Raw genomic sequence first — 9,096 nt, forward strand, 5'->3', positions numbered from 1 at the left:
CTCAGGATTCTCAGGTTCCTGGGCCTATTTTCCCCCTAGAACTGGGCTAGTGCGTAGCAGTCTGATCATCTGGGAACAAAGCTGGAACTTAAATACCCAGCATGTGAGAAAAGAGCAGGCCTACTAGGTATTACCAAACATACCAAACATGGCATATCAAGATGCAATAACACACACCTCTCTTCATATTAAGGCTGGAAAAGGCAACCCAGTAAGATGACAAGGGTCTCAAAAGCAGGCAAAAGTATTAGAAACAGACCTGCTCCCTCTGTTATGACTCTCCCAAAAACATCAAGCTGCAATATTATAACATATATGCAGAGGTTAGACCCATGCAAGCTCCCTGATTATTAATTCAATCTCAGTGAGTCCATATAGGTCCAAGTTTGTTGAGTCCGTGTGTTTTATTGTGGTGTTTTTGACCCCTCTTGCTCCTAAAATTTTTCCTGCCCCTTTCAGCAGGATTCCCAGAACTCCACCTAATGTTTGGCTGTGGGTTTCTGCATGTTCCCATCAGCTGCTGAATGCAGCCTCTCTGATGACAATTGGGCTGGGCACCAATCTCTGAGTATAGCAGAATATTATTAGGTATTATCTGCGGGGGGGGGGGGGCAGCCCTGGCTTGGGTGAGGGGGAGAGAAAATGGAGCTGCTTCTTTCTTCTCCTCCAGTTCCTCTTGAGGCAGCCCCTATGCTACTGTAGCTGACCTGCAGGCATCCTGGCCCTAAGACCAGCAAGGAGTTAAATAAATATCCTTGTACTATCCTAAAAACTTCTTCTGAGGATAAGAGACTGCAGGCCAGGGTGATTAACACCTGTAGCCTAACAGCAGAGGATTAGGCAACATGGCCTTTGTTCTATCTCAGCAGGAACTGCTGGGCTCTAACTTGTGGCTGGGTTGCAGGAAGAAAAGACACTTAGAAAAGTTACTATAGAGTTTATTAAGTGTAAAAAGTATCCTATGAAAGCTATCTGAGGGGAACCGTGGAAAGGTCCCGAGTGAGGAAGAAGAAAAGATTCTAACAAAGTAAAAATTCTAAGGGAGAAAAATTCTAAGCAGGGGGAAAGGAAAGGGCGACAGGGTCTTAACTAACTCATTCCTAATTTACTAATCCCCTGAACTCTTTGTCTTCAGTATTTATATACCATTCAGAGTACATAATCACATGTTACAAAGTTCATCACAAGTTCACACCAAAATTCAAATCATAAATTGAAATAGAAGTTTACAACATAGAATGTTTACATGAATATCCATTAGGAGTAATTATCTAGCTAGACATTCATCACCTGTCTAGCTCCACAGGTTCGCAGAGAGTTTGAAACTATAACTTAAAAAATTAGTGAAGTTTTGTATAAATAAACCCAGGCAATATTTTCTCTTCTGTCCTGGTACCTATAATAAATTGTGGATTCCTAGGTTAATTGTTTTACAACTTCTTGGAATGTGCTCTGAGCAGGAGAGAGTCTGGTTATTACCTCTCTTGGGGCAATTAACTGATAACACTCAGGAGATTGGCAGAGTTCTCTTTGCAGTTTTGACTATGCCTGAGAGACTTAATAGCAGTCCTGTTATAAAAGAGCTTAGTAATCATTGATATAATTTTAGGAATTCTTATAGGATCATCATTAAGACTTAAGAAGTCATCTATTTGCCTATATAGTATCACTACAAGACAGTACATCTTCGTGGATCTGCAGAGATCTGCTACAAAGGGGTGTGCTATTGTTTAGTGATAGTAGCATATGTATAATAATAATAATAATAATAATAATAATAATAATAATAATAATAATAGGAAAAGCATATTAATAGCAGGAATCTTTCCTAAGATCACGTCCACCACAGCCTTGCTAATGGGGCACACTCGTCGCAGATTATATAATAATCCAAGGCAAGCATTTCATGATGATCATCTGCCAATTATTAGCTTGTTCCATTATGGCTCTTGACAATTATCAGTCATTTCATTGACTATTTTTAAGAAAGTAGGACAGAAAAGTTACCTCTCACCTAAGCATTATACTTAGCATTTCATGATTCTTCTATTTTTACATAAGCTGTTAGATATTTTCATACTAAGCAAAAACAAAGAGTGATAATAGTGAATGTTGAAAATGAAATCGCACTCCCATTTGTCTGAAGAAAATAAAACCATTTGTCACAGTCATTCTTATACGAACAAACAAACAAAAAACTATAGCTGCTCGCAAATGTACTTCCTATCAAGAAGAAAGATGATTTAAGTGAGAGTATGAGATTCTGTGACTCTTAAGTCAGTCAGTAGAGTCTGAGATTGTGAGAAGAAAGTTGAGAAAAGAAAACAGAAACTGACAGAGGCAATAAGAGAGATTGTGTGTGTGTGTGTGCATGTGCTTGATGTGTGTGTGTGTGTGTATGTATGTAGTCTCAAGCATTGCATTTTTATTTGCCTATCATATGCTCTGATTATCTCAGGCTTCTCTTCATCACTCAACTCTTTTACAACTGAACATGGTATTTCTACTTGATCAGATGAGATAGTTATATACAAGTGTTCACTAGTACACACTAATCTTATTCCAGGGCATTTTCTATCTAACATGGATAACCAGGCACATGCCTAAAACTTAGAAATAGAAGTTCATGTTTAACTCTAATATGTTTAATTATATTAAATGTTAATATTTATATATAATATTATATTACATATATCTAATATATAAATAAACATTTATTTAATAGAATAGGTTGTTAAATCAATTCTCTCTTTTCCATATTTTGGAACATATATCTTTAATCATTACTAGAGGTGATATAATATTTGTATTTTGTAAAGTGCCATGCTTCTGAATTAAAAGCTACTATGTTTATACTATGTTTATCTGAACTACATAATGTGCTTGGAAAAATTATTTTTCTCTGCTTTCTCCCAATAATTTGCTGTCTTCATTATTTCTTAATATAAAGTGACCCCAGACTCCTTTATATGGACCTTTTAGCATAAAGCATTAGAACTTTCCTTTTTTTTTTTTTTTTTTTTGTCTTCCTAGAGCCTGTAGCAAAATTTTCAGTAATCCTGTAGATGGTTATTAACTAGAACTAATACTTAAACTTAAATAGTATAAAATAATCATGAATTACATTGGAAAAAAATCTCAGTAATGCTCAAAATTAGCCTTTCTTTTAAAGGAAGGAGTAAACATCAGTGTGTTGTAAGTACATGTTCCTGCAGTTTCAGTCTCCCAAGTGCTGGGATTAAGGACATGTGTCACCACACCCAACTCAGACATTTTCATTTTTAATCACGTTACATTTCATTGCCACCTGTGTTTCCTGTTATTCATGATTCTTACATTCACAGGTTTGAAATAGAGTGAAGTGGTATGATGCGTACCATTTGCTAATTCTCATTTGTTGCAAGTCATTGTGAGTAGCTGAAAGTTCATGGGGAGAATATTGATCCCATGGAAACTGGCCAATGCTATTTGTTATTCAATAATTCTAGAACAGACTACAGGTAGTGTTTTAAAGGCCAATTTCCTTTAAGAAGAGAAAACCATTTGCTTTATCAATGTGAAGGTCAGAAACAGACATTTTATATTCTTACAATTTTTATTGCTTCAGATTTAGAAAAATATTTGATGAGAAAACATTGTAAAGTCCTTCAAACATTGTTTGAATGACCTACTCCACTAGTCTAAGCTGGTTTCTCACAGATATCAAACTTGTACTGGCCAACAAGCCTTTTTTCCTGCTGGGGTGGCAATGCAGGCTGCTGAGAAAGGAAAGTAATGAACAGTTTTACTCAGCCATAAACTCTGTCAGATGCAATAAAGAGCAGCACAGCAAAGTATTCCACGGTAGCACAAATGTTTGTAGAGTAACCAATTTGTATCTGATTGAGTTTAAGGCCTGTTCCACAGGAGGAACTGCACATCTAGTCCTATAAATATGACCAAGAACCCATGTCATAGAGGCTTATAGACCCCAGGGATGAACCTCCTACTATCATTTGTCTGAATGGAATTAGTATTAAAAAGCCCTCTAAAGAACTCTATGTTCACCTGCAGATTAGCAAAGCTTTCAATCCTCATCAGAGAGGAAAGGGCGACAGGGTCTTAACTAACTCATTCCTAATTTACTAATCCCCTGAACTCTTTGTCTTCAGTATTTATATACCATTCAGAGTACATAATCACATGTTACAAAGTTCATCACAAGTTCACACCAAAATTCAAATCATAAATGGAAATAGAAGTGGTGGCTCATACAGCAACTCGTAACCAGTCAAAGTTCGGAGAATGAGTGTCCCTGGAGTGTCAGCCCTACATGGGATGTCTATACTGCACAGCTTCTACTTATGCTTAGTGAGGGCAGTGAAAGGTTAGAAAGCACAGAGGTCACTGAGGACCAGGACAAAACAAAGCAGGACTGATGTACTCAAGATTCAGCTATGGTTGATTACACAAAACCTCAACAAAATTAAGGCAGTGAACATTTCATCATAGAGAGGGAAGTACAGAAGTCCCTACATCTCTGTGAACGTCTACTGAGAGTTGATGGGAGCTAAGGGAGGAAGACTGAATTTTCTTTAGAGGTGTGGTCCCTAGTAGAACAACCATACTTTATCAAGTCAATGGCTCCTCAGCCATGCATGCAGGACAGTACAAATTTGATGCAGTAGGGCACAAGTACACACAAACACAACATACATACAAACACTCACAAACATGTAACGTAAAGTTGGATGTGTAACATATAAAGAGGATAGGTTAATAGTGGGTTGACTGGATCTGGGAGGAGTTCAGGGAGGAGTAATGGTTAATGTGATAAAAAATACATTGTATGTATAAAGGAAATTCTCAGAGATTAATAAAATGTTTTAGAAAGAAAAAGTCAATCAAGTAATTTTTACTGACATTCTCCTATACTCATAGATTGGTGCTTAGCTCAATTGTCATCAGGGAGGCATCTTCCAGGACCCGATGGGAGTAGATGCAGAGACACAGTCGAACATCAGGTGAAGCCAGGGAAACTTCTCACAAAAGAGGGAGGAAGGATTATAGGAGCCAGAGAAATCAAGGACACCCCAACAAACATGATCCACAGAATCAACTAGGCAGGGCTCATAGTGGCTCACAGGACTGAAGTGACAATTACTCACCTTATTTGGTTCCAGGCTAGGAGCTTTGCACATAAGTTATACCTGGTGTTCTTGTGGAACTCATGCATGGGAGCATCCGTGACTCTTTTTTGCACTTGGAACCTTTTCACGCTGACTGGGTCACCATATCCAGCCTTGATATGAATGTTTGTGCCTAGTCTTATTGTAATATGATATGTTGTGCATTGTTGATATCCTTGGAAGGCCTGCTCATTCTTTTTTGAAGGGCAAAGTAAGAAGAGTGGATCTGGGGTAGAGGCCACGTGGGGCAGAACTGGGAGTAGTGGAGGTAGCAGAAATTGCAGTTGGGATGTAATGTATGCAAAGATTGAAAATAAAAGGAGTGAAAAAAGAAAGTAGTTTTTCATAGACAAAGCAGAATTAATTTTCTTTTGCTGTAATGAATCTAATGAGATTTTCAAAATTCTAATGAGATCTAACTCTGATTTATCATAAATTACTCTCTCCACTGCATTTCAGATGAAATTGTTCATTTTCATAGAATCTCCAAAATATTTATTGTGTGATATTTTCTAGAGAAATATTTATTTAACTACATGTGAATTCTTAGCTCTCTAATGAAATACTCTTATACCTAATATTTTCAGTTAAAATTAAATATGCATGTATTTAATATATGCATATATATGTATATATGTAAATATGTATAGCTTACTCAATATGCAACCCTTTAAACATTGGAATCATCATCCTGGTATTTTTCTACCATCTCCACATCTTTGTTATATGAAGCAGATACAGAGCAAATTGCAAAATTTAAGCTGTTCATTTCTTTCCCTACAACTTGCATTGATAGTACTTGCATTAAATATCCAGCTTCAAAATGAGCTACGGAGATAATGGCTCAACAAGTAGACAGAGTGCACAGGTAAGTGTACCTCTCAGCCCTTGCTAATGAAGTTTTTTTTTTTTTTTTTTTTTTTTTTTTTTTTTTTTTTTTTTTTTTTTGCAGCAAACAGACTATCATGGAAATCATCAACTGGTCAAATTCAGAAAAGAAGTGACTGAGGAGTGCTTAGCCCCAACTGATACCTTTAAAATACAACTTCTGTATGTCTAAAACACAGGAAACACTGTAGTAGAATGAGCACAAAGACTGCCATCTGCTGCAAAATAGTGTCTCCATCTTCCAGGCTTCTATATAGAATAAGGAAATTGCGTCTATGAAATCCTAACAACGTGGTCTCCTAAACAAGATATGTAGAGTTAATTGCCTGTAGCCTTCAGGGCAGAGTCTAGGGAAGAATCTTGTGAGATTTCTCACATCCATATTGAACAACAGCACCTTATGTAGATGAGAGAAACCTCACAAGGCCTGGCCCTAGAGGAAACCCTAGAGGCAATTAATGGCTCCAAAGAGATGGAGAATTAGTCTTCTCCAGAGGCAAGTTCCATGATAGGCTCTCTAGATCAAGAGGAAATCTCTCAAGACATACAATATATACGCAACACTAAATGAACTTATTTTGTTAAACACACATATACACACACAAACACACACACACACACACATGCACAAACACATACACAATCAGATATGTAGCAATAATCGTTAAATAAGAGGAGGTCAGAAATTTGAGAGAGAGAGTTATATATATAGAGAGAGGGAGGTGGGGGAGAGGTTAAAGTGAAAATGATATAAACTCATTACTCATATATGAAATTGTAAAATAAATAATTGCCAAAGAAATGAAAATATCTCAAGTAACAAAGAAGCAAGACTAAACAAAAAGTAGAGATAAAATACTTGTCCTGGGAAGCAATTTACAGAGGTATTCTTAAAAGTGAAGAGTTAGCACTGAGTGTTGCATCATTAAATTGCTTTGCACAGGAATTATGTTAACGCAATTTTAAAGCAATTTTCCATTAGGAAAACAATTTCCACTTAAGGGAGGAAATCAAGCCCCAGCTTGATTGTTATAGAAAGAAGGATTAGGCTGTCAAATCAGATGGATCTGTGTGAACGTGGTATTTTTGCTCAGCCAAATACTGAAATTATTTGAGTGCAAAAGAACACCACAATAATAAAGTTGTGCTCTCAAAGAAGCGTCAAAGGAGACTTGGCTCTCCTCTTTCATCAAAATAGAGTTCTCAATGATTTTCTTAATCTGTTTTAGAAAACACCATCCAACAGCATCTAATTCACCCTGTCGACTTGAAAATTATGTTTTGATTATACAGAATGAACAAAACCCACTTATTGTCTACATTGGCTTGTATAGATTGTTTTTCATACTGCTTGTCCACACCTTCAATATTACATGGGTTTATCTCCACAGCCTTAGTTTGATTTGATACTTTCATAGTTTGTACATAATTTTAGGAAAGCAGTTGTACTCAAGAGGTATGGTTATATTCTTGGATTGTTTTCATAAACACAGTTCACTTCCCCAGCCTCTTATTTCCTATGTTAGTCTCCAGCTTTATGCCAAAGTGAATATTTAATACATATCTGCAAAGTCGGTGAATGATTTTTGGTCCATGAAGTTTATGTTTTCTGTTTGTGAACTGTACAGATGAGAACATAATAATCTAGGGTCTGAATATAACAGAAATTGAAGTTTACTGAAATTGAAGTCTTCAATGGTTGGGTAGGTACTTTGAAGGAAATATAGTCATAGGCCTATTACCTGAGTTCCTAGATAATGGCATTTTGTACTACCACTATGAGATGATTTGTACTCAGATGATATAATCTGGCAATTCTTAAAACCTGGAGATTTTAAATAAACATCAAGGGTGTGGAAATACATTGAGGTTAATTACACAGATACATATACATCATATATATCACTGACATATATGTATATGTGACTAAGATATCATTACTAGCACTAAAATGGCTAAAGACAAATCTATATTATATTAAATTATTATCCTGAGTGCGGTGGGCTGAAAGCCTGTGCCCCTTCAGCTCCAAGGTATCTGGCAGTAGGGCCTTTGGTGTTAATTAGACTATAAAGTAAGGCCCTTATGGAACAAATTAATGCCCTCATAAAAGGAGGCTGAAACATGAGGTCTATTTGGCATGAGAGAGATAGCCACTTGTACATTAGAAAATGGAGCCTTGTCTTTCCAATCTATATCATTTGTTTCCTAGCAGCCAGAACTAGCAAAGACTGGAATGAGCTCCTTGCACACATTCTCCAGGTTTACTTGCAATCTGACAGGTCTGGAATACATACTTGAGAAGCTGTGTTTCACTATAGACTCAGAGCCAGCAGTTTGGTTTCAATGTCAAAAGTGAAGTGCACTAAACACAGGGCTCTGGTTCTCAAACATCCAGCTTTCCTGCCATCCCTACAGAATTGTTGGCATTCAATCACAACTGTGTCATAGAGTGCCCAGATATTTTACTCTCTCTTCTGTGATGGCTATTCATCCCCTCTGTCTGTCTGTCTCTGTCTCTCTTGCCCTCCTCTACTCTCTGTGTGTGCTCCCCTGACTTTCTCTCTGTCTTTCTCTCCCTTCCTCTCTCTCCCTAACCAAACCCCCTGGTGTGTGTGTGTGTGTGTGTGTGTGTGTGTGTGAGAGAGAGAGAGAGAGAGAGAGAGAGAGAGAGAGAGAGAGAGAGAGAGAGAGAGAGAGAGAGAGACAGCAGCAATATCTACCTCCAGGAAGGATTGTTTAGACTACAGATGCCACATTTTGTTCTTTTGGGCTCAGTTAGAAACACCATTTCTTTTTCCTTTTCAGGGATTTTCAAGGTCGAATTCTTAGTACAGTATAAAACCGAGAAAGCAAAAATTATAATTTTTAAAAGGAATATGTGTACGCATCAAAATAACCTTTGTAGGGTTGAGTAGGTAGATTTTTCAAAGAAATACATCTTAGAAAACTAAGAACCATTGCAGTCACACATTGTATAATTCTACCATGTCCCTTACTTCTATGGTGTTTAAAAGAAGGATCAAACCTGGGTTGAACT

Source organism: Arvicanthis niloticus, chromosome 17, assembly GCF_011762505.2.
Source record: "Arvicanthis niloticus isolate mArvNil1 chromosome 17, mArvNil1.pat.X, whole genome shotgun sequence".
NCBI lineage: Eukaryota > Metazoa > Chordata > Mammalia > Rodentia > Muridae > Arvicanthis > Arvicanthis niloticus.